Consider the following 26,119-nt stretch of genomic DNA (forward strand, 5'->3'; position numbering starts at 1 on the left):
AAAATCAGCCAGAGGCCGGTGATTTTGACACTATTGCGTTTTGATCAGGACCCACTTCAAAAGCAGCCTTCATGCCAGAGACCTGTGGTTATTCGAACCTTTATTACTAGTGACTTCACGACTGGTATACCTGCAACACCTGGTAATGAGATCCCTGTAGAGGTGGTGTTAAAGATGGTCACTGAGATTAAGAAGATTCCTGGCCGGGCGCGGTGGCTCAAGCCTGTAATCCCAGCACTTTGGGAGGCCGAGGCGGGTGGATCACGAGGTCGAGAGATCGAGACCATCCGGGTCAACATGGTGAAACCCCGTCTCTACTAAAAATACAAAAAATTAGCTGGGCATGGTGGCACGTGCCTGTCATCCCAGCTACTCAGGAGGCTGAGGCAGGAGAATTGCCTGAACCCAGGAGGCGGAGGTTGCGGTGAGCCGAGATCGCGCCATTGCACTCCAGCCTGGGCAACAAGGGCGAAACTCCGTCTCAAAAAAAAAAAAAAAAAAAAAAAAAAAGAAGATTCCTGGTATTTCTTGAATTATGCATGACAACATCAAAGCCCCAGGAACTACTGAGTGGGAGTAAAAAACTTCTTGTTCTATTAAAAAATAGAATAAAATTTTTTTTTCTGATGACAGATTCTTTATTGTATGGAGATCCTATTATCTGATCGTATTACCTAATAAATTATACATAAATGTTAATAAAAATCATGTTCACCAACACGCCACATGCATGTAGTGTTTTATTCTTTGAAGATGGCTTCTAAAACATTGCACTAAGTCAAACTGAAAGGTAAAGTTCAAAATAGTTTTTAAAGGATAAAACATGTTTTTTAGTTATATGAGTTTTATTTTTGCAAATATAGTGAGTGACAGATGGCAATTACAGGAGGCTATTTGAATGAAGGTGGATATGAGCCTAAACAATTTCACCTAGATAAAATATTGATGTCATAACCAAACATATGGCCCCGTTTCATAAAGGGCACTATAATCTATAGACAGAGAGTGAAGAGGTGGCCCTTCTACCCCAGCTTACCCTATTCTTGTTATTGTTCAATTTCTACTGAAGCTTGTATAACTCGCTGCCAAAAGGTAAATGCTATTGCCTAGCAGAAAACTGCAGTTCTGTTCATACTAGAACCAGCAGGGGGAACTTGACTTTAAAAATCTGGGACCAGAGTCTCAGGATGGGTCTCTAGAAAACTGAGTTGTACAGGGACTTAAGCAAAAACCATCCCAAATAATTTGAGCTTTAAGGTGATGACATCTTTTCAGACATCATAGCACATGAAGAACCCATGGACATGACATAGAATATGAACAGTTGGCAGAAAAAGGTCTCGTGACTAAAGTGGGGAAGACAGCAACAAAAAAAAAATTACAGAAGGAAAAAAGTTCAGAATACAGGAATATTGACAAGATGTTAAAAATTACTAATCTTCGGCCAAAATGAGGCTCCTTCGCACTCCCCAAACCTTTGCTTTCTTCTCCTTTCATTCTTGCTCATGTTTTTTCTGTTGCTGTTCCTTTGTCTGGAGACAGGGTTGTTTGTAAGTTTCCTTGTGGAAGTTAATTGTGTCGACATGACCATTCAGATAATTATTTTCTTTAGATTGCCTCCGTGGTTTTAGCTTCCTTTGTGTGGTTCATAGTTGAGGGGACGAGATAAACTTGCTTTAAGATAAAACACTGGTTTCTTATTTGAGACTGAAGTCTGCATTGCCTCAGTTGTCAACCTGAATGGGGTAATAACAGCAGCAGAATTCCTCTTGGTGGTCTTTAATTTGTGTCCCAAGCATAGCCTCGCCTTTTGGGGTATTCCCAGACATGGTCACATGTGCAGACCTTCTGGCTGGAGTCTTGGTCAGTGAACACTTATGCTCATTATCTTTAGTAGCAGCTGGAAACCTGGCACCTGTTTCAGCTGCAGAGCTAGCAGAGCACTTGAGTGACCCCTTCAGACCCAAGGTACTCTGACTTGTAGGGCCATAAGACTGGCCTTGCGAGCGTCGTTGGCTGATGGGAGTAGAAGCCACAGAGTCTTCCTTTTGGCAGTACTGGAGTCGTGACTCCTCCCTTATTGATGGGCTGCTGCTTCAGTTCGCTCATAGAATTGTGTTCCTCAAAATGTTTCTTTTTCCTCTTAATATATTGATCAATGGACTCCATTTCCTTAAAATGGGCTTCATGAAGCTTCTTAAAGTTTGGAGTGGTGATTGCAGTTCTTTTATTTTTTCCAGGTTTGGATAACTCATCTGTGTAGAGAGCTTTCTTTCTTTCTCAAGGTACCTTTGAATCTCTGTTACCATTTATTTCACGTTTCCTGAGGAAACAGCATTCTCAGCTCCTTGGTGCTCATCTGGAGAAGAAACTTTTGCAGTAGCTCTGAGATCCTGGCTTTCTTGCTTTTCCTGATTCTGGAATTCAGTGGGATAACCTATTTTTGTTGTTGTTGTTGTTGTTGTTGTTGTTTGTGGTGATAGTTTATTCAAGAATATCTGTAATAGGCATCCCTGCTCAATAGATAGTTACTAGGTAAGATCTGTATTAACAAATTAGTTTTCTCTACCAAATAGACATTTAAATAAGTTCAAAATAAAACATCTTACTGTAAAACAAAGGAACACAATTTTGTAAGAATTTAATGTGTAAACAAATACAGAAAAATAAGCATTATAGCAACCAGTTTTGCTCATGATAGCAATTTTAAAGACACTTCAACAACTACTTTTATCTAAGAGGCTATCTCTGCAAAATAAAATTGACTTTCCTATGGAATAATTTCACAGTCTCAGATTTTAAGCCAGGAAAATGAGATTCATGCTGGTAAAGCAACCTGCAAATTCTGCTTGTTCTCACAATTAACTTTAACATTGTAAAAAGAATGCCCTTAAAGGGGATGGCTGATGACCCAAGGGGCTGCCCTGCTATCTGCAAGACTAAAATTGATCACCTATTTTTATCTCTTAATGATCCTGCTGGGAGTCAGGGTCCACATGGACAGTCTTGCGCCTTCTCCTTGTTTTGGTGGCATGGCCGATTGGCTCTCTCTCGGCTTCTTCCTGGCTGCTGATCTGTATCTCAGTCTTATCACAAGAGGATGCAGAAGTTTGACTTTCATCCCGATTCTCATTTCCTTTTCTTGCCTCACGAATAAAGTGGCCTTTCAAGGCTTTTAACAACTTGTCTGCCCTCAGGTTGGCCCAGAGACCCAGACTCTTGGCTAAGTTCTGCAGGTCTCTCTACTTGAGGGAGTCCACCTCCTCTAGGGAGGGGATGACCATCGCGATTAGAAATTCCGGCAATACTCAGAGAAGATGGACCACCCTACTCCGGTAGCATGGTTCAAATCCGTGGTGCCACCTAATTCCCCTAATCCAAAAAAAAAAAAAAAAAAAAAAAAAAAGTGAAGAGGGGTAATTTTAAAAAATATCTGTTGCTGCCTCACGGCATTGTTACTCCATTATGGCTCAAATAACAATGGATATAAAAGTGTTTTGAATACTGCCAAGTGTTATAGAAATGTCAAGCAATCGAAATTAATGACTTAGTCCCTGCCTACTAACTTTAAGGGAAAAAGCTGGTGGTCCACTGACCTTTCTATTAAGCACAAATTTCAGACAATAAGATTGTATGAAAAGCAGTCCTTTCAAAGATTTAAGCTCTGTTGCTTTAGAGTTAGTAATTAATGAAAATTAGATTAACATCAAAGAACTGTGTCAGAAGGGGAGAGGTTGCCTGCGCAGAAAGTGGATCTGCCGTTTTATTCAGCGTAGACCTGTTTTTGCTTCAGTCTTCCTGAATAAGGGTAGTCAGACTCTTCTCTGAAATTTGAAGGGATTTCTTAGCTGGGGTCCTTCATATTTTTATTTTATTTGAAAAGAAGCTTCCAGGTCAGAGATGAAAGAAAAGCTGCTACAAGTGAGCACTGGGGCATAAAAACTGGTAAGCAGTTTTCAGCAAATAGCTCATAAAAGATTATGCCAGAGAGAAGTTTTAAAGATCAGATTTGCTTTTTCAGATAAATATAGTTTTTATTCTCAGCCTGCAAGGTAGAAAATGTTCTATTGGAGCAGTTTACCATCTTTGTGTCTGGAAAAATCGATAAGCTCCTAAAGGTTCTCTTTAGATGCCATGGTAACCACGTGATTCAGGTCAAGTCTTTCATGTCTGGGATACAGCTTAAAGAATTTTAAAATGCTACCTGAGAAAAAAAGCTCTTATAATAGGCACTGCTGGTATGTTTGAGCTGGACATAAGACACATTCCCTTCAGAGGCACAGACAATTGTAAGGCTCCGCTGTGTCTGATGGTACTGGGCAGCACTTGGGTAGCCAAGATGAATGTAAGACACTATATCAAGGGACTTACAGTGGGTGTTGTGGAGTCCTGATGAGGTAAGTAAGCAACGATGACGAAGGGATCCCGCGTTGGGGAGGGCCCCACTATGAGGAGAGCAATGATCAATTGTTCAGAGAAACAGCTCATCACAAACATGCAGCCCCCTCCGGCAGGATGCTATAAAACTTCCCTCCAGCCTCTGCCTCTTTGTAGACATTCCCTTCTCTGCATGCTGCCCATTGCATTCTTGCAATATATTTTCATACTTTCTCTAATAAATCTGCCCCCTTTTTTTTTTTTTTTAACCTACAATCGTCTTGGTAAATTCCTTTACCGCCCTTGCCATTGGCCCCAAATAGTTGCTACCTCCAACAGGTGTGGCGCCCAAGGACCAGCAATTATACAATATCCAAGAATACAGAGTAACTATGACATCATAAAGTCTGAGCTTTTTAAATTTAGCTTTTTAATCAAAATTTTATTCTCTAGTTTTTGCTGTGACTTCAACTGTAAAAGTCTTTCATGAGGATTGTATTGGTTAAATATAAACATGAGAATAAGCTGAGTGTTGAGCAGGGAAACAGTAACAGGATCAGAAAGAAGTTTAAGTTGTTTATGGGGCCTTCAAATGCACTTAGCCTGAAAACCCGGGAAGAGTAAAAGGAGAGCTGTCAGCCTGTGGGAAGGAAGAGAAACTTTGGCTTTGCTGGTAAGGCAAATCACCTCCAGCATGTGGGTCTCTCTGACATCCCCTGGAGACAATAATTTCCCTTTACTTGAAAGTAATGAACAATTATCAGGTGATGGGGACTTCCTCTTCGTCATCATTGTGTATGTGGGTGTGTTTATACCACATAAGATTGCATCAGGAGACACTTTGGAGGTCACCATACACACAAACAAATGAGCATCTTATTCATTTCTATTTATGTACAAGAAAGTTGATAATTTCAACCAAATGATCTTCACAGATTCCATGAATGAGCTGTGAATTTTTCTTCAGGGAAAAATACACAAGAGAAATGTCATATCTGGTCCCTTTTTTAACATGTGTTTGAGAAGGCAAAGACAGACCCACAGGAAACATGGAAAAGAGACATTATTTGATCTCTCTTGACCCTAACCCACTCTCCATTTCTTTATTGACCTTACGGAGTCCTCTTCAGCTTCTACTCATCCACCATATGCATTAACCACTTTCTCTATCTTTATGTTCAACCCTTACTCCGCCGACACAGACACAGATACACCTTGGCATTCCTTCTTTCTGTGCCCAATCTGAGAACCTTATGAACTCTCCATAGATCCTCAATATTCTTATCCTCTTATCTTTTCAACCCTGGATCAATCTTGTATTCTTTACTCTCTGTTCCAACACTGATAACTCCAGGAGAAAAGCTACACAACCTTATAGATCCCTTCAAGGAAATCATGAGGTCTCATTTAAGAATGTTAACTTCCCAGTTAGGATGTAAGTTTCTTGAGGACAAAAACTGTGTCTCATACTTCTTTGCTAAAGCCAAGGGTACCCCCTGAAGGCTCAATATATCTTTGATGCAATGAATTAATGCCAGAAATAAGGAACTAGGAGGGTCAGTACTCATTTGACAATCTTATATATCAAACTTTCCTTCCTAGTTTATTTGTAAATAAAGTAGGTATGTGCTATTCCAAAATAATTCCAAAACATAGCCTCAGAAGAGACTACACCTAAAAATCAGCTTGTAAAAGTTATTGTGTATTTTAGAGTTGTAAAACTCTTCACACTTATTTTACAACTCAGAATACTTTCTAATTTAAGGTCATCCTTCCTGTTAGGTAAAGCAGTATAATGAGCTCTTACTATACCGTAAGAGAAACCACATTTAAAGTTTCACCAAATAGAAACTCATCTTCAGGTCATATTTGTATCTCTCCCATGGAAAAACAAAAGGGTCTTTCCATGTTAGTCAGAAAGGCAAATATCAAAGGAATCCTGAAATATTTCAGCGAAAAGAAAGTCAAGGTAATGGCTACTGTGAGGTGTAAAGTTTCAATGGGCAAAGCTACATTGCCCCGAGGGAGTCCTGGGTACTTTGAGTCCACACTGGGAATGCAGAATGCTCTTCTCTTGAGTCAGTAGCAAACTAGTCTCAGCTGCGTGGGCACTGCTGCTTTGCCAAGCAAACTGTGCTGCAGGTCATGAACCTAATACCAGCTTGGCAGGAACAAGCCCGAATGTTGCCTGATTTCTCCTACAAATGTAATAATATCTAACAAGCAACTGATTGGACAGCACACGATGTCATTTTCTCTAATTAAGGAACTCTCAAGAAAAACCAAAATAGCCACAAAGCACTGTCAGCAAAGCAATCAGTGGCGACAATTAGCTGTCAACTCCAACTCCTGGGCTGAGCCTCGGGTAGGGAGCCGGGCTAGTTGCTAAGCATTTCCAAATCAGCATTACCTCAGCAGTCAATGATGACAAGGACACAAAGAGAGGCCAGAGCCTGCTACACACCAAGCGCACCTGCCTCAAACCCTCCTCTGGTTCGGGGAGTAGCAGGATGTGTAATCATAGGAGCTACTGCCCAGTCATCTGTATTTGGTTTGTTTCTTGTGAAGCAATGCAGATGGCTCTAATGATGAATTTGCAGTGAGCTTCTGAAGCAGCTGAAGGCCTAGTGGCTGTAGTCCTTGCTGCTTCTTTACCCTGAGTCGCCCTTCCTCTTTACCTGAAACAAGTCTACCCATTCATTAAGATCTATAAGCAGTTCATGCCCATCTCCTTTAAAAGGGCTTCACGACGGCAAAGCACACATGAATTTTCCCTTTTCTCAGCCTCCAGAGCAGATCACCACACTGCGAGGTCATTAATAGCAGGAGTTGAAAAAACATATAAAGCAACTAATACAACACAATTATTGTGCCACAATATGTAATAATATAAAACAGTCAGGTGTTTTTATACATACATATGCCTGCGCTCGCTCGCTCTCTCGCTCGCGCTCTCTCTCTCTCTCTCTCTCACACACACACACACACACACACACACATACCCCTACACATATAGATATATAATTATTAGAAGAAAAAGCGTTCTCTACTTCTCAACATTCCTCCCTGGGCACATAAAACAAAACTGGTTATCTTCTTGAATCTACTAGAAGATGGTTCTTCTACCTCACTATATCTCTCCATGCTTCCCCAAGGGAGTGAACTGAATTGCTGAGACAGAGTGGGTAAGTTCATGGTGGGCTAGGTACATCCCTATGATCTCAGCAGAATGTATTTCTCTTTTCCATGAAAGATTTCAGCAATCAAAGTAATAGGAGGCTTCATTATAGATGAACCTGTTTATAATTTAAGCTCATTCTCCAATATAGCAGCACTGGTCATACTACTAATATTCAGCTCCCTGTTGGTCTGATGTCTGCATTTAGTTCTCCGACCATAGCAGGCCAAACCACAGTTGCTTTTGCAGAAAGAACATGCCCAACTTAAAGATACATTTCTCAGCCTCCTTTGCAACTAAGGGTGATCATTGAGATTATGGCAGAATTCACTGACCAGGGCAACCAGAACAATTCTACCTGGACTGACTCCATGGCGTGGCATGGCCTTGTGCCCTCCTCTGGCTCCCTGCTTGGAGCACATAGGTAATGGTCCCAAACTGAACAAGATAAGTTAAAAAAAAATTAATGATGTTGCCAGAATGTTTTGACTTCATGTCTCTTCCTAAGCAGGGAAAGGAATGAGCTTAAAATACTTGAGTCCAAAAACAAAAGGAAAGACAAAAGGAAAGCAGGTGCTATAATCAAGAAATCATGGCTAGCATTTTCTATGGAATTAAAGGAAAGAGAACAGCTTAAGAATTTGGATAAATGTAAAATTAACCTTTATCAAGAATCGAAAAAACTAGAATTTTGGCAGCACACCCCTTTCACTGAATAACAAGATACTCAAAGTTGGGAAGATTAAAAAGTTGAGAGCTCTTGGCAAGAACCTTGTCAGAGGAACAGGTCCTTGCTACAACCCTGTGGGCCAGGTTTTTGAAGCATCAATAGCAACTTTATGCAGGAACCTGCTTCTTAAGTGGAAACCAATATGGAAATGGCAGAACTGCCCTAGGAAGCAGGCTTCATGTGGGTCTCTGTCCATTTGGGCTGCTATAATTAAATACCATAGATTTTGTGGCTTATAAGCAATATTATTGCTCATAGTTCTGGAGTCTGGGAAGTCTCAGATTCAAGTGCCAGCAGATTTACCATCTGGTGAGGGTCCTCTTCCTGATTTATAGATGGTGTCTTCTTGCTATATCCTCATATGATGGAAGGGGCAAAATTCCCACCGGTTTCTTTTATTAGGGCATTAATTCCATTCATGAGGGCACCACTTTCATAATCTAATTACCTCCCAAAGACTCTCACCTCTTAAAACCATCTCTTCAGGGGTTGGGTTTTAACATATGAATTCTGGGGGTTATAAAAATGTTCAAATCATAGCAATAGGTCTAAAAAAACCTCTTTATGAGAGAAAGCACCAGAAAAATCCCTGCTACAAAAAAGAGTTAACATTTTTAAATACTAGGAGCACGAAGCTCAAAAACAATGTTGAAAAATAATTTTTAAATAAGTGTATCAATAATTAATAATTTAACTAGAAATTGCATTTAAATGCCTTAATTCTGTGCACTATATCCCCACAGATTATCCTTACAGTAGAGTTACCATCACAATATTTTGACTTTGAAAGATTTTAATCTCAAATACAAAGTCAACTACAAAAAAACATAGAAACCATTATGTAAAACACATCTAGTGCATCCTAAACATTCCAGTACACAAGAATCACTCAAGGATCTTGCTGAAATGCAGATTCTGATTCATCAGGCCTGAGATGGAACCTGTGATTCTCCATTGCTAACAAAATCTCAGTGTGTGCAGATGCTGCTGGCCCCTGGACCACCCTTGGAATAGCAATAGCAAGGATGTAGATGGTTAATATATCCAAGCTGAAACTTGAGGTGATGCTCCCGAGATGGCTAGGATATCAGTAAGTTCTGGAATTAGAATGATGCACTTCTTAACACCATACACATCAGTAGTCCTTCTTTAGGATCTTTAATTGTATACCCCTCTTCTGAGAATCTGTAAACTTCTACAGAATGCCCATTCTACTGTCTCATTTTTGGATTTTTTTCATTTTTCTCCCTTTCTCATCACCCTTGTCTTGAAGGTGTTTATGGCAGGGAGAGGCCAATCTTTCTCTCCTTTATCCCAGACCTCAGAATAAATCTATTCTATTGTGATATTCCTGCCATTGTAGCCATGTGTTTCCTGAGAAGGAACAAAGAAAACTGCCAAACACAGCCAACTCAAAAGAATAAAATTTAAGTCCTCTCAGTTTTCCCATTAAGTTTTAGATTGTAGTTTTATTGCCTTCTTTTAATTCAGTTTCCAGTCATTTTTGAATGGCAATTGTATTTACAACCAAAATTTTTCTTCAAACCAGTGACTCTTAAAAAGTTGCAACACAGTTCTACACCCATGTAAGATACAGAAAACCATGGAGAACATCTCTCATGTTAACAAGAAAAGCTTCATCACCAACAAAATCATACTTGTATTGAGCCCATTAGAGAGCTAAGGACACAAGGCAACCAAGTAAACTAAGTTTACCAAGAGTGACATGTCCTTCCAAGGTGAAAGGGGTCACACAAACTATCCCCTTTGGCAGGGCATGGTAGGAAGAGGCAGCCATCATGAAGGCAGGAATAAGAAAACACCTAAAACATTAATGAATTTCTAAGGGGAAAGTGTGGGCTAGTATGACAGTATCACTGGGAGCCTCAGAAACATGAGATGAGCCCCAGGACTCCCTCAAGCTTTTTGCCAGGACTCTGCAATGAATGCTCATTTAAAAGAAAAATGGTGGGGCTGGAGATTGGGGAGTTCTCCTTTTAGTAGGGCACAGGCAGGAAATTCCATCCACTTCCCAAACTTCATTTCATATTAAGCAAAAGCTTTCAACAACTGCGTAGAGAAGCAAAACACCTTCCTAGCCCCAAGGCCCAAGCAAAGATACACTGATTCTTGAAAACGGGTACAAGCAAAAGCCTGCCATCTGCCCTAAGGAAGGAAAAGAAACTTGCAGGTCCAGGATCCTGCACTGACACAAACAAGAGGTCTGTTACCATTGAGGGAGGGGCGGGAAACTCTCTCCCACACAAAACACTCCACAAATACAAGGCAAAGCTTGGCTGCCTTGAAGAAGAACAGGAACACTTGTGCTCCAGTCCCGAGGCCCAGAAACATAAGGCCTACCTAAGACTGGGGCTGATCCGGGTGAACTGAGAACTCACCACCACCTCTGCAGCTCTGCCCAGCACAATGAACAAGAGCAATCTACTGCTAGGAAAAGAGCACAAACATGGAGAGAGAGGTCCCCTTTGTGGAACAAGGGTGAAGAATCTGCTGAAAGCTAAGGATGAAGCTTAGACATGGAGAAAAACCCTCTGGCATGCCAAGCATAAGGTCTCTGCAGTCGACCACTAGAGAACTTTGGAGTCTGGTACATTGAAAGTAACTACAGCAATTACAAATTCTACTCCACCCAAACTCAATACTAACTACCAGTATTGTTAACTACTAACAAGATTGATTCAACCCTTCATGTCAACAATCTTACAGAAGAAAAAATATACCCAATCTGGGTAGCAATATCATTTACTTTGTTATCTACTGCTCTTCTACAAACACTGTCCCACATGCAATCAAAATTACAAGACACTCAAAAACGCAAAAAAAAAAAAAAAAAAAAAAAAAAAAAAGAAAAAAGAAAGAAAAAATCTTAACTCATTGTCAAGATGAAGCAATTAACAGAGCTAGAAAGAGAGATGGCCCAGATGTTAGAACAATCTGAGACTTTAAAATAGCTATGATTAATATGCTAAAGGCTCTCATGGAAAAGAAAGAGAAAATGCAAGACAATATGAAGAATCTTATATGAGAGAGGGAAGCTATAGAAAACAAACAAACTTAAAGATAGACTAATAGAAATTATCCAAACTGAAATCCAAAGAGAAAGAAGAATATTTTTTAACAAAAAGATCATGCAAGAGCTGTCAAACAGTATGAAGTTGTCCAATATGCATATAATTAGAGTAGCAAAGAGGGGAGAGAAAGATAGAGGTGTAAAGCAATTAAAATGGGAAAAGTGTCACTTTTTCAATATGTGGTGCTGGAAAACTTGGACATCCATATAAAAAGTTATTCTTATCCTTACCTCACAAAAGACAAAAATTGCCTGAAAATGGATCACATAACTAAATATAAAGCTTCAAGCTTTCAAATTTCTAGGAAAATCTTTGCATCCTTCATTTTAGCAAAGATTTCCTAAATAGTACTTAAAACTACTCTTCCATTTTTAAAAATCGATAAATTGAAATTCACCAAAATGAAAAACTTTCTACTCTTTAAATAATACTTTTAGAATTAAAAAAATAAAACTAGAGACTGAGAAAAGGTATTTTCAAAGCACATATTTAATAAAGCATTTGTATCCAGAATATATTCCAATTAGCTACATATCATTAAGGCAAATTATTTTTTAAATGGATGAATGATTTGAACAGACACTTCATCAAAGAAGATTTGCAGATGGCAAAGTAGCACAATATCATTAGGGAAATGAAAATTAAAGCCATGATGAGATAATACTATACACTCCAATTGTTAAAATTACAAAGAGTGATAATACCAAGTGCTAGAGAAGCTATGGAGCAACTAAAACATTCATATATTACTGATTGGAATGTAAAATGGCACAGTCATTTTGGAAACAGTTTGGGGATTTTTTAGAATAATGCTTAACATATACTTGCTATACTTTCCATATGATACAATAATCCCACTCCTAGTAATTTACCCAAGAGAAAGGAAAACATATGTTTACACAAAGGCCTCTTTATGAATGTTTGTAGCAGCTTTATTCCTAGTAGCTAAATACTGTAAACAACCCAAATGCTCATCATCTGGTAAATGGTTAAACTTGTGACATATCATTCAATGGAATTCTTCTACTCCATAATAAAAAGGAACAAACCACTGATACTTATAACAGCATGGATGAATCTCAAAAAAAAAAAAAAAAAAAAAATATGCCAAGCGAAAAAGTCTGAAATCAAGGCTGCATACTATATGACGTCATTTATACATTCTGGAAAAAAGGAAAACCATAGAGACAAATCCAGATTGTGGTTGTCAAGGGCTAGAGGTAGAAAGAATAGATTTACTATAAAGGTACACACTTTCAGGTGTTAGATACATTCTACCTCTTGATTGTGAGGTAAAATAATGATTACAAACATTTTTTAAAATTTATCAAATCATTTATTTTAAGAGAATGAATTTTCCTATGTGTTCATCATACCTCAGTAACCCTAATCAAAATAGATAGATGGTGCCATGGCAAAAGAATGGTGCTTGGTCAACTGGATCTTTACATAAAAAAAAAAAAAATTAACACTGTACATGGTGTACTTCACACCCTGTACAATGAAATCAATTCCAGATATATTATAGAAATTTAAAGGTAAAATAATATATGAAATTTATAAAACAATAAATTTCTGTTCCTAAAAAAAGAATAAAAAGGTAAACCACAGAAAAAGAGAAGCTACTTGTAACACCTATTTCCTACCAAGGATAAATCTAAAATATATATTATTAAAAATGCCTACAACTCAGTAAGAAAGATAATTTAATTTTTAAAACAACCCAATTTTTTTCACGTTCTTAAGACCTGAAAGGCCTTCTCACAAAACAAGATACCCAAATGGTCAATATACAAAGTGGTGCCTAACCTCATTAGTCTATAGGGAGATGCAAATTTAAACTATATGATATTACTACATACCCACCAGAAAAGCTTAACTAAAACAAACAAACAAAAACGGAAAACACCTTGTTTTGGAAAATATGTGAACTAATTAGAGCCCTCATACATCCCTGGAGTATAAATTTTTTAACTGATACAACCATTTTGAAAAACTGTTTGATAGTATCTACCCAAGCTGAACATATGCCTACCTTATGATCCAGAAATTCCCCTCCTGCATATATATTCAACAGAAATATGTATATGTAACTGAAACTATAACAAAACTGACTCAAGAAGAAATAGAAAACCTAAATAAATCATAAACTAAATCAGTTAGTAAAATTTCTTTTCTCAAAGAAAACATCTGGCCCAAACTGTTTTACTGTCAAGTTCTACCATACATTCAAGTAGCAAGTAATTTCAATATTTTGAAAAGCATTCCTGAAAAAAAAATCACAGAAAAATTATTTTAGCCAATCTCACTTATGACTAAAGCTTAGCAAATTAAATCTAGCTAAGTATAGAAAAGATAACACATCATTACAAAGTTGGTTTTATCTCAGCAATGCAAGGTAGGTTAACATTAGAAAATCCATTAACGCCAACTAAAATTAACAGATGAAAGGATAAAATCATTTAATCATCTCAGTAGATATAGAAAAACATTTAATAAAATTCAACATCTATTTATGATAGAGAGTTTTGGCAAACTAGGAATGGAAGAGAACATCTTAAGGTGATGTTTTTAAAATACTTGCATCAAATGAATATACCATAATTAATTTAATACAATTTGCCTACTGTTGGAAATTTACATTCTCTCCTTTTCATTTTGTATTATTTTACTATTATATGCTATGATGAACATTTTTTGTGCATGTTAAGTTACCAGTTCCTCAATTTCCTCATGTATAAGACAGGAATAAGACTCAGAGGGCTAAAATGAGGATTAAATAGAATATTAGGTTTATGTGTGTCTTAGAGAATCTTGAGAGAAAGTGTTGTTTATAAACCTAAGAAAAACTTGTTCTATATTTATCTGGTGGTGGATCTCTCATAGCACACTGCAGACTCTAATCAGAAGAAACCACTCTGTCAAAAATGAAGTTATTGTCTTAGCTTAGCTTATCAGGAACTAAGAAAAAGTAATTACAAAGTCTAAATACATCTAATAGGGTTCTCTTAATATGTTAAAATAAAAATTTTAAGTCTCAGAATTGTACCACCTTTAATATGCCACTATTTCTTTATTATTGGTATATAAAATAGTATCATTTCTACAATCAGAATATACTGTCTGCAGAATGCAATCAGTGATGGGGATTATTGCTTGCTCCAGGATTCCCTTGTATCATTTGCTATCATCTGCTCATCCTACTTCCAAGCCTCTAATCAAGTGAGTATGACTACTACCATGCTTGATTCATCTGTGACATACAGCACTTGGTTCTGCCCAGGAGTCAGAGTGATCATTCTAACATTTAAGCCTAACGCTCTTCGCCTGAAACCCTTTCAACAATTTTCTCTTTACCTGTGGATAAAAGCCAAACTCCTTGCCATGACATCTAAAGTACTTCATCATTTAGCATCTGCCTATTTCTCTAGCCTCATCTCTCATCTCTGTACCATTGTCTGAGCTCCAGATACTTCAGACTTCCTTCAGTTCCTCCTCACCCCTTGCCAGCTCCCAGCAGTCATACACACGCTCCCTCAGCCAGGACCACCTTTTCTCCTTCCCTACTCACCTCCACCTCATTAACTCCCTACTTGTTCTTCCATTCTCCACTTAAGTGTCGCTTCTCCAGTCAGGCCATCTGCTGCACTTGACCATCTTGAGCACATTTATCGACACTCACAAAGAAGACTGCACTTTTTCTTTTGTAACATCATATATACAAATGTGTTTCAGTATTTCTTGTATTCCCTGTAAGTTCATAGATCACCTTTCTGTCTTTCACAGTTGGATCCTCAATGCCTAGCCCAGGACTGGTCTCACAGAAGACATTTAATAAATATTTATTGAGCAAAAGAATTAATAGAGCCATCCTCAGTCCTTAGCTTTCCAATTCATCTTTTGATTCATGCTGATAATAACTTTCCTACCATACTTCATTAATTAGGACTCACTGATTATAAAAACAATACTATTTTATATACCAATTATAAAGAAGTGGTGGCACATTATAGTGTGATACAATGCTAACCTTAAAATTTTTATTTTATGCATATTAAAAGAGCTCTATTAGACATATATATGGATTTTTATGATGCCCATAAAAAAGGAAAATACAACAATAAAAGTGAAATAATTGGCTTATGTATTCACATTCAGAACTACAGTGTTAACAAAACAATATTGTTCTCTGTGCCACAAAAAGCATTAGTGATGTGGCATTTTTTAAAAGCACACTCAAGTGTCATATTTGGGACATTCTTCTTAGCTGCTGACATCTTTCCACAAGTGTTGATGTTGGCAAGTAAATCTTACTAAAAGGTGTCAGCAGAAAATTTCAGGCAACACCTAAGCCATACATTCCTCCCTCAAATGGTCATTCAATGGATCACTGACTGAAATGACAGAGGTTTCCATTGTCTGGTCATGTGACCAGAATTGCCAGCTTCACACATGCATAGGCATTGCAACTACAACACAACTACCACCTGACCAATTACAGCAAAAGGTGCTTTTGGTTTCACAGCACACCTGTGGTATCAGAGTATTAAAATGTACAGAAAAAAAAAAACAAAAAATATCTCAAAAAATATGAGAGTTCAAAAAGGACTCTTCAGAGAACTTAGGAAAGGTAATAAAGAATACAAATTCCTCTCTCTCTCTCTCTCTCTCTCTCTCTCTCTCTCTCTCTCTCTCTCATTCACCCACTCGTGGTCAGAGGCATGACCACACACTCCACCACCTTACACAGTGGAACAGGGAGGTGGGAGCCCAGAGCACCAGGCTGAGGTAGGTTGAAGTCAATCAGCCCACAGGACTCTAGCCAAGCCCTGGCACCAGGTGCCTCCACTGTGAGGAAAGAGACACCTTCTGACCTTCTGCTAGCCCAGTGGATGACAGTGCCCTCTCAGCAGAGACTCTTCTCCCTACTTTTTTGCCTTATTAAAATGCCATTTTTAAGGACGCAGTTTTTTGATAAATAGAAGTTTCTTAGGCATGTGCCATCTCATTGAAGTAGAGAGGATGGGAGTGCCTGAGGTCTTCTAATTCCCATCCAGCACTCTAGGACTCAGGATCTCGGGTTGGAAATACTCAACCATGTCTGGGAACACGAGGAAAGGGACAGGGCCATAAAAGCCAAAGCCTTCTCTGTGATTCCGTTTCCTCATCTGTAAAATGGACATACAGAATTCGATGATGTACTTGTACAGGGTCCCAGCAGAAAAAAAGACAATACCTCAAATGGGAGCTTTAATGCAGGGGACTATTTGCAAACAGGGTTAAGGGAACCACCAAGAGGTGGTGATGCAGGTGCCTCCCATTGACCAAATCCAAATAGAAACCAGAGGCCAGGGGAGCCCATTGATGGGCCCCATGGAGACTAGCCTCCCTGGATCCAGAAGAGTGTGGAAAATGGGGAGGGTGGGTCTGAAAGGGACAGAGACACCCAGCGCAATTATCTGAGTCCCCATAGAAATGAGAATGATCCAGGATTCTATGATCATTTCAGTAAAGCATTAAGCTTTTCAATAGCAAGAAGAGATTTATGTTTCTTCCAAGGACTTGAGGAAAATCCACCGGGATGCAATTTTTCATCATTCCATGTGCTTAGCTCAGATAACAGCACTCTCTCACAGCTCTTGGAAATGGTTCAGATTGCGAACACCACACTCTACAGACCCTGTTTTTCTCTAACTGAGCTCTTACAATGTAAGAGGACTCTGTTTTGAGCTAGTATTGATGTTTTCCCCCCGGGCTCATCCTCCAGACCCTTTTCTTTTCAGAAACAGGATCTTGCAGTGTCCACTACCTCACAGAAAACAGGTTCCAGCAGAAGCAAAGCAAAGGTTTTTGGCCTCCTAAGCCAAGCCCACAAAGTCTCAAAACATAGTCAACATGAAGAACTAGAGCAATACTTACCACCTCTCCCACACATCCAGACCAGAAACCATTCTTTTCTGCTGGGGGAAGGTATGGAGAGAAGGCTAGAACTGTGTAGTCATTGTGATTCCTGAGAAAGAGGCTTCTGGTGAATCCATTTCCCCAGGTCCAAGCCAGTAAATGGTAAGCAACACATAGTTCTTGTCCTCTTCCCCCTCACAACTCATTTTTAAAACTCTCATTCTTTCCCCTGACTGGGCCAGTGCTCCAGGTATCACCCACCCCATCACACACCCTCCCTTCAGTGGCAACCAAGTCCCATCAACACTCTCTAGTCATGGGGTGCTTGGTCCTAGGGCCAAGGTATAAGATTTGTCATTTAAAAAATCAAAGATCCTTTCAAACATTTCATTTGAATAAATAGCTGCTTCTAAAGAAGTTCCTGGCATCACCCACCCTAAAGGCCCAGGCAGTAACGCTGACCACAGTTTCTAGCATCTGTTCTTTCCTGAATTTGGAGATGATGCTGTCTTCCAAAGCACATAAGTTTTTGCTGTAACCATTATACTGAAGTCCAACTAGGCAACACTGGCCATTAGAGAGATGTCATACTGTGCCATGAAAGCTCTCTCAGAATAGACAGGAATCACACTGGCTTAGAACAAAAACTCATTTAGAATAAAACAAAAATAAGTTTTCAGAGAAAAACATCTCTTTTTTACTTTCAAATGAGTCAGATGACTTTCATAAAGTGAACGAAGAGTCTTTGATTTCTGACCAAAAAAAAAAGTTAAAAATAAAATACAAGGAGGAGAGAGGCTGTCCATTCTGAAGTGGGATCCAGCAGGGGCAGGGAGTTGGGTATCTTGCAGACTAACCTTGACCAAATTGCATAACCTCTCTGTCTCATTTTTTTCATCTGCAAAAATGCCAGGGATTTGAATTAAAAGAGTTATCAAGGTCCCTTCCAGCTCTAAGAATATACGGCCCTCAAGCTAGGAAAGGGGCTTTCCAGTTATGAGATCAAGGATTTGCCATAGAAAAATGAAGTTAAGAAGGAAGATCTGCCATTATCAGCTAAGCAGGGCTCTAGTCTGACAAATAACAGAAAAAAAGTGCTGTGTAGATCTTGTCGTCTGCTATGTTTCCATCTCGATGATACCATACAAATGGGCTATTCCAGGCATCTCAAGAATGCCCCACCGTAAAAGGAATTCTCCTAAGTGGACCCTCTGTGACATTACGCAGGACTCCTCTTGACACAGCAGTTTCACCCAGCTTCAGAATCAACTCTAAATGAAAATATTACAACTGGATGATTTGACAAGTGCTGAATCTAATCCTTGTTGCTCTTTTGCCAGAGTTCTTACACAAAAGAATACCAGATGTTATACTTGCATATTTCATGGGAAACTAATGGAAAAAAAAACAGAACACAACAAGCCTAATTGTAATATTTAACGGGTTTTGAAAACCCACAATCTAAACATACCAGAAATACCACATTTTCAAAACTGTGGCAAAGTCAAATGTCTCTCAAACACACACACAAAAAGCCTGTCATAAGTAATTCCAAATAAAGCGATCTGTAAATTGTAAAATGCAAGCACTCCTTTATAAATAGTTTACGTGCTTTTAACTCGCTTAATAAATACCATGCTAACAGATCAAAAATATTCAGAGAGAACCTCTTCAAGCCCAGTCAACCTGAACTAATCAGTTGCTTATGTAACATTAGGCTGGATTTCCCTTATCATTTACTGGGTACAAATCAAACTTACCAGGAGCAAGTCAAAACCATCGATTGCTCCAAACAATTCCTTCTCTTGCTATCTTTTTCCACTCATCACATAGCCAGGAGCCTGAACACCATTTAATACTCCTCTTCCTCCTCTTCTCATCAATAACCAAATCCTGTAGATAGTGCTGACTGGGCATCTTTGTCTTCGAGTCTCCACCCTGTTTCCATTGCCTTAGATCAAGCCTTCGTCTTCTACCTATTGGACAACTGCAAGATCCTCCACCCTTCAGCATCTTCAATTCATTCATTCATTCCTGAGATTTCTCTTTCTCAAATACGCTTTCGATATATCACCCCTCTGATCATACTCACCCTTCAATGTCTCCCTGTTGCTTCTAAGAAGAACTCAAAATTCACCATGATATTCTCCCTCACACCTCATATTTCAGCCTCGTCAAGTTGCTTTGTTTTCCAATTATCAGGATACTTTGTTCTCCATGTCCTAATAAACCAACCACTCCCCATCCCAACTCCAAAAGAATCCATCTGATAATTTTTTTTTCTCAAGAGAAAAACATCTTCCCTGGGCCCTGTATGACCTGTCCCCTGCTTCTCTCTCAGCCTGACACTACCCTCCTCCTGGGCTTGACTGCAGCTATGCCAGCCCTCTGTAGGTTCTGCTTCCCTCCTCAGTGGAGACATTTCAACATGGAGGCTCCTCACTAGATACTCTTCACTCACCTAACTTGAACTCATTCTTCAGGTTCATTATGTGACTCGGGATCAATGTGACTCTCTTAGTGAGACTCCCCCCTCCCCCGTGACTCCCACCTCAAAAGGAAATCTGGTCTTTGCTACATGTTCTGCAGTTCACTATTCTTTTCTTTCATTGTATTTATCACTTTGATGGTTATATATTTAATAATGAGGTTATTATTTCAAAGCTCATCATCCTCAATGAATAATCACTTCTTCTGTGAAGTAGAGATGTTTCAGGTTCAAAGTTCATCTCCAGAGGCTAGCACAGTGCCTAACACTCAATAAAAGTCTAAAAATCAATGAGTGGCAGCTCCAGCCTTACTCCCTCTGTACATAATTTTCTGTTGTCCCCCACCATGCAGGTAGAAAAGATCACTGCCTCCCTAGTAACTCAGCTGTGCCCTGAACAGAGTTATACTGGAGCACCCACGATGTCTAATGCATTTCCATCATATTCTTTTTTCTACTAGACTACAAACTTCTCATGGGCAAAAACCATGTTATATCTTTGAGGCATGGATCCTTAAGTGTAATGACAGGTATGCAGAGGGGTAACATATGTCTGCAGGTATAAATTTTGAAGGGTGCCACAAAAATGGCAGTATATTAGTCTATTCTCACACTGCTATTAGGACATACTTGAGACTGGGTAATTTATAAAAGAAAGAGGTTTAATTGACTCACAGTTCTACAGGCTTGGGGAAGCCTCAGGAAACTTAGAATCATGGTAGAAGGAAAAGCAAACACATTCTTTCTCACACCAGCAGCAGGAAGAAGTATGAGCAAAAGGGGTGAAAGCCCTTTGTAAAACCATAAGATCTTTTAAGAACTCACTCACCATCATGAGAGCAGCATAAGGGTAGCCACACTCATGATTCAACTGCCTTGCACTGGGTCCCACCTACAACACATGAGAACTACGATTCAGGATGAGATTTGGGTAGGGAACACAGCCAAACCATAACATTCCGCCCCTGGCCCTTCCCAAATCTCATATCCTAACAATTCAAAACACAATTATGCCTTTCCAACAGTCCCTCAAAGTCTCAATTCATTCCACCATTAATACAAAAGTCCAAGTCCAAAGTCTCATCTGGCACAAGACAAGTGTCTTCCACCTATGAGCCCATAAAATCAAAAGCAAGTTATTACTTCCTAAATACAATAGAGGTACAGGAATTGGGTAAATGCACCCATTCCAAATAGGAAAAATTGTCCAAAACAAAGGTATTAAAGGCCCCATGGAAGTCTGAAATCCAACAAGGCAGAAATTAAATTTTAAAGCTACAAAATAATCTCCTTTGACTCCATGTCTCACATCCAGCTCACAATGATGCAAGAGGTGGGCTCCCATGGCCTTGAGCAGCTCCACCTCTGTAGCTTTGCAGGGTACAGCCCCCCTGTCAGCTTCCTTAATAGGTTGGTATTGAGTGCCTGTGGCTTTTTCAGGCACACAGTGCAAGCTGTCAGTGGACCTACTATTCTGAGGTCTGAAGAATGGTGGCTCTCTTCTCATAGTTCCACTAGTCAGTGCCCCAGTGGGGTCTCTATATGGGGGCTCTGACCCCACATTTCCCTTCTTTACTGCCCTAGCTGAGGTTCTCCATGAGGCCTCTGCCCCTGCAGTAAACTTCTGCCTGGACATCTAGGTGTTTCCATACATCTTCTGACATCTAGGCAGAGGTTCACAAACCTACCTCAATTCTTGACTTATGTGCACCTGAAGGCCCAATACCATGTGAAATCTTGGGGCTTGCACCCTCTGAAGCAACAGCCTGAGCTATACATTGACCCCTTTTAGCCACAACTGGAGCTGAAACAGCTGAGATGTGACATGCAGGGCACCATATCCCAAGGCTGCACAGAGCAGGGCGGCCCTGGGCTTGGCCTACAAAAATGTTTTTCCCTCCTAGGCCTCCAGGCCTTTGATGGGAGGGGCTGCTGTGAAGGTTTCTGACATGCCATGGAGACATTTCCCCACTGTCTTGGTGATTAACATTTGGCTCCTCATTACTTATGCAAATGTCTGCAGCAGGCTTGAATTTCTACCCCCCAAAATAGATTTTTTCTATTGCATTATCAGGCTCCAAATTTTCCAAACTTTTATGCTCTGTTTCCTCTTGAATGGTTTGCTGATAAGAAATTTCTTCTGCCAGATATCCTAAATCATCTCTCTCAAGTTCAAAGTTCTACATATCTCTGGGATGGGGCAAAATGCCACCAGTTTCTTTGCATAGCAAGAGTGACCTTTACTCCAGTTCCCAAGTTCCCCATTTCCATCTGAGACCAATTCAGCCTGGAGTTCACTGTTAATATCACTATCAGCATTTTGGTCAAAGCCATGCAACAAGTCTCTAGGAAGTTTTAAACTTTTCCACATCTTCTTATCTTCTGAGCCCTCCAAACTGTTCCAACCTCTGCCTGTTACCCAGTTCCAAAGTGGCTCCCACATTTTCGGGTATCTTTACAGCAGTGCCTCACAGCTGGTGCCAATTTACTGTATTAGTCCATTCTCACAGCTGCTATATAAACATATCTGAGACTGGGTAATTTATAAAGGAAAGGAGTTTAATTGACTCACAGTTCTGCAGGGCTGGGGAGGCCTCAGAAAACTTACAATCATGGTGGAAGTGGAAGCAAACACACCCTTCTTGGTACACTGGCAGGAAGAAGTATGACCAAAAGGGAGAAAAAGCCCCTTATAAAACCATCAGATCTGGCCAGGCCCAGTGGCTCATGCCTGTAATCTCAGCACTTTGGGAGACCAAGGTGGGTGGATCACAAGATCAAGAGATTGTGACCATCCTAACCAACATGGTGAAATTTCATCTCTACTAAAAATACAAAAATTAGCTGGGCGTGGTGACGTGCACCTGTAGCCCCAGCTACTTGAGGTGGCTGAGGCAGAAGAATCACTTGAACCCAGGAGGCAGAGGTTGCAGTGAGCCAAGATTGCACCATTGCATTCCAGCCTGGTGACAGAGCAAGACTCCATCTCAAAAAAAAAAAAAAAAAAAAACAGCACATCAGATCTTGTGAGAACTCACTCACTATCAAAAAACCAGCAGCATAGAGGCAACTGCCCCCATGATTCAATTACCTCCCACTGGGTCCATGGGGATTATGACACGTGTGGATTATGGGTGTATGATTCAAGATAAGATCTGGGTGAGGACACAGCCAAACCGTATCAGGAAGCAAGATAATTTCGTACTTCAATCTGCACATTAGATTTTTCAACATCAAATAGTAAACATCAACCTACTATGCTTTTTTATTCACCATCAAATTCTAGCTGGAATAGGGAAGAGAGTTCAAATATATGACATTGCTCTGGAGTACCAGGCACCCTCACTGTGCCACTGGTCTATTCCCAGTGTCTAGCACAGCACATGCCTGTTATAGGTACTCAATAAATGTCTGATGAATGAACAAAAAAAAACAGCCAAAAAAAAAAAACCACACACACACACACACTGAATGATAGAATGAAAAGTGAATGTTTCTTTTCCTCAAATAGTTTACCATTAAAGTAATAAACTGAAGACATATCAAAATTTTGAAATCACGGACATCTTATATTAGGATGAAACCAATGAAATTGCTGCTTTTGTAGGGCAGCTTTACATAGTTCAAACTATTACTTAGATGAGGCAGTGTATACGCATACATTTTTCCATTATGTTTCTTTATAATTTTTTTCCATTTGTAGAAGATAAGTTGCAGTGAAAACAACAGGGGTCTATAACCAAAGTGACTGTATGTCTTCGTTTGCCTGACACCATTGTGGTTTAAGCCTATTTCCCTGGAATAATTATTTCACTATTATATTCACATGCACTATAAATATTTCACCATCAAAAATGACCCAATTTGCATGATAAATTTCTGTGATCTGCTAAAATCCTCTTAAGACATCCTAAGTCTTCAAACTATCACCATAAGAAAGTTCCTCTCCCTATCAATGTTAATGCTTTCTCCTTCAGAGAGAAAGGAGCATTTAAGATCAGAATAAATGCTGGCTGCCCAGAAAGCCTAGATATTCCACAAGGGAAGGTCATATTCAGGGAAATGCAGTCCAAGAGTAACTAATAAGAATAACTTTACTTGTACTATTTATTTATTATCTTTTTAGAGATAAGGTCTCACAATATAGCCCAGGCTGGAATGCAGTGGCACCATCATAGTTCACTATAGCTTCCAACTCTTGGACTCAAGGAATATTCCATCCTTAGCCTCCCAAGTAGCTGGGAGTATAGGTGCATGCCACCATGTCCAACTAATATTCTTAAACTTTTTAGAGAGATGGTTTCTGGCTATGTTGACCAGGCTGGTCTAGAACTCCTAGCCTCAAGCAATCCTTCCACCATGGTTTCCTCAAGCAAGGGGATTACAGGTGTGAGCCATCAGTGCCAGGCCCTTGAATCTTACTGGTCCGTAAAGAATACTAAAGAGGATCCAATACATAACCCACAGCAATAATTCTTTTTTTAAATTGTACTTTAGGTTCTGAGGTACATATGCAGATCATGCCAGATTGATGCATAGGTACACACATGGTAATGTGGTTTGCTGCCTCCATCCCCCTGTCACCTATATCTGGCATTTCTCTGCATGTTATCCCTCCCTGACCTGCCACCCTCCCCCCACCCACTGTCTCTCCCTTAGCCTCCCCGCAAAAGACACCAGTATGTGATGCTCCCCTCCCTGTATCCATGTGTTCTCATTGTTCAACACCGCCTATGACTGATAACATACGGTGTTTGATTTTCTGTTCTTGTGTCAGTTTGCTGAGAAGGATGGTTTCCAGATTCATCCATGTCCCTACAAAGGACACAAACTTATCACTTTTTATGGCTGCATAGTATTTCATGGTATATATGTGCCACATTTTTTTTTGTCCAGTCTATCCTAGATGGGCATTTGGGTTGGTTCCAGGTCTTTGCTTTTGCAAACAGTGCTTTATGAACATAAGTGTGCATGTGTCTTTATACTAGAATGATTTCTAATACTTTGGGTATTTACCCAGTAATGGGATTGCTGGGTCAAATGGAATTTCTATTTCTAGGTCCTTGAGGAATCACCACACTGTCTTCCACATGGTTGAACTAGTTTACACTCCCACCAACAGTGTAAAATATTCCTATTTCCCCACATCCTCTCCAGCATCTGTTGTCTCCAGGTTTTTTAATGATCGCCATTCCAACTAGTGTAAGGTAGTATCTCAATGTGGTTTTGATTTGCATTTCTCTAATAATCAGTGATGACGAGCATATTTTCCTATGTTTTTTGGCCTCATATATGTCTTCTTTTGAAACGTATCTGTTCACATCGTTCACCCACTTTTGGATGGGTTTGTTTTTGTCTTGTAAATCTGTTTTAGTTCTTTGTAGATTCTGGATATTAGCCATTTGTCAGATGGGTAGATTGTAAAAATGTTTTCCCATTCTGTTGGTTGCTGGTTTACTCTAATGGTTGTTTCTTTTTGCTGTACAGAAGCTCTGGAGTTTAATTAGATCCCATTTGTCTATTTTGGCTTTTGCTGCCAATGCTTTTGGTGTTTTAGTCATGAAGTCCTTGTCTATACCTGTGTCATCAATGGTTTTGCCTAGATTTTCTTCTAGGGTTTTTATGGTGTTAGGTCTTATGTTTAAGTCTTTAATCCTTCTGGAGTTAATTTTAGTGTAAGGTGTCAGGAAGGGGTCCACTTTCTGCTTTCTGCATATGGCTAGCCAGTTTTCCCAAAACCATTTATTAAACAGGGAATCCTTTCCCCATTGCTTGTTTTTATCAGGTTTGTCAAAGATCAGATGGTTGTAGATGTGTGGCGTTGCCTCCAGGGCCTATGTTCTGTTCCATTCTATATCTCTGTTTTGGTACCAGTACTATGCTGTTTTGATTACTGTAGCCTTGTAGTATAGTTTGAAATCAGGTAGCATGATGCCTCCAGCTTTGTTCTTTTTGCTTAGGATTGTCTTGGCTATGTGGGCTCTCTTTTGGCTCCATATGAAGTTTAAGGTGGTTTTTTCCAGTTCTGTGAAGAAGGTCTTCAGTAGCTTGATGGGGATAGCATTGAATCTATAAATTACTTCAAACAGTATGGCCATTTTCACAATATGGATTCTTCCTAACCATGAGCATGGAATGTTTCTCCATCTGTTTGTGTCCTCTCTTATTTCCTTGAGCAATGGTATGTAGTTCTCCTTGAAGAGGTCCTTTACAGCCTTTGTTAGTTGTATTCCCAGGTATTTTATTCTCTTTGTAGCAATTGTGAATGGGAGTTTGCTCATGATTTGGCTCTCTGTTAGTCTGTTACTGGTGTATAGAAATGCCTGTGATTTCTGCACATTGATTTTGTACCC

The 26,119-nt window shown here is 39.5% G+C and overlaps 1 protein-coding gene and 1 pseudogene across 2 annotated transcripts in view; both read right to left on the reverse strand.

The window, feature by feature from the left end:
• Window positions 1-26,119, reverse strand: part of NCALD (neurocalcin delta) — a 467,458-nt gene that overhangs the window by 339,761 nt on the left and 101,578 nt on the right. The window lies entirely within an intron of this gene.
• On the reverse strand, window positions 563-24,364 carry LOC101046484 (nucleolar and spindle-associated protein 1-like; annotated as a pseudogene).

Source organism: Saimiri boliviensis, chromosome 15, assembly GCF_048565385.1.
Source record: "Saimiri boliviensis isolate mSaiBol1 chromosome 15, mSaiBol1.pri, whole genome shotgun sequence".
NCBI lineage: Eukaryota > Metazoa > Chordata > Mammalia > Primates > Cebidae > Saimiri > Saimiri boliviensis.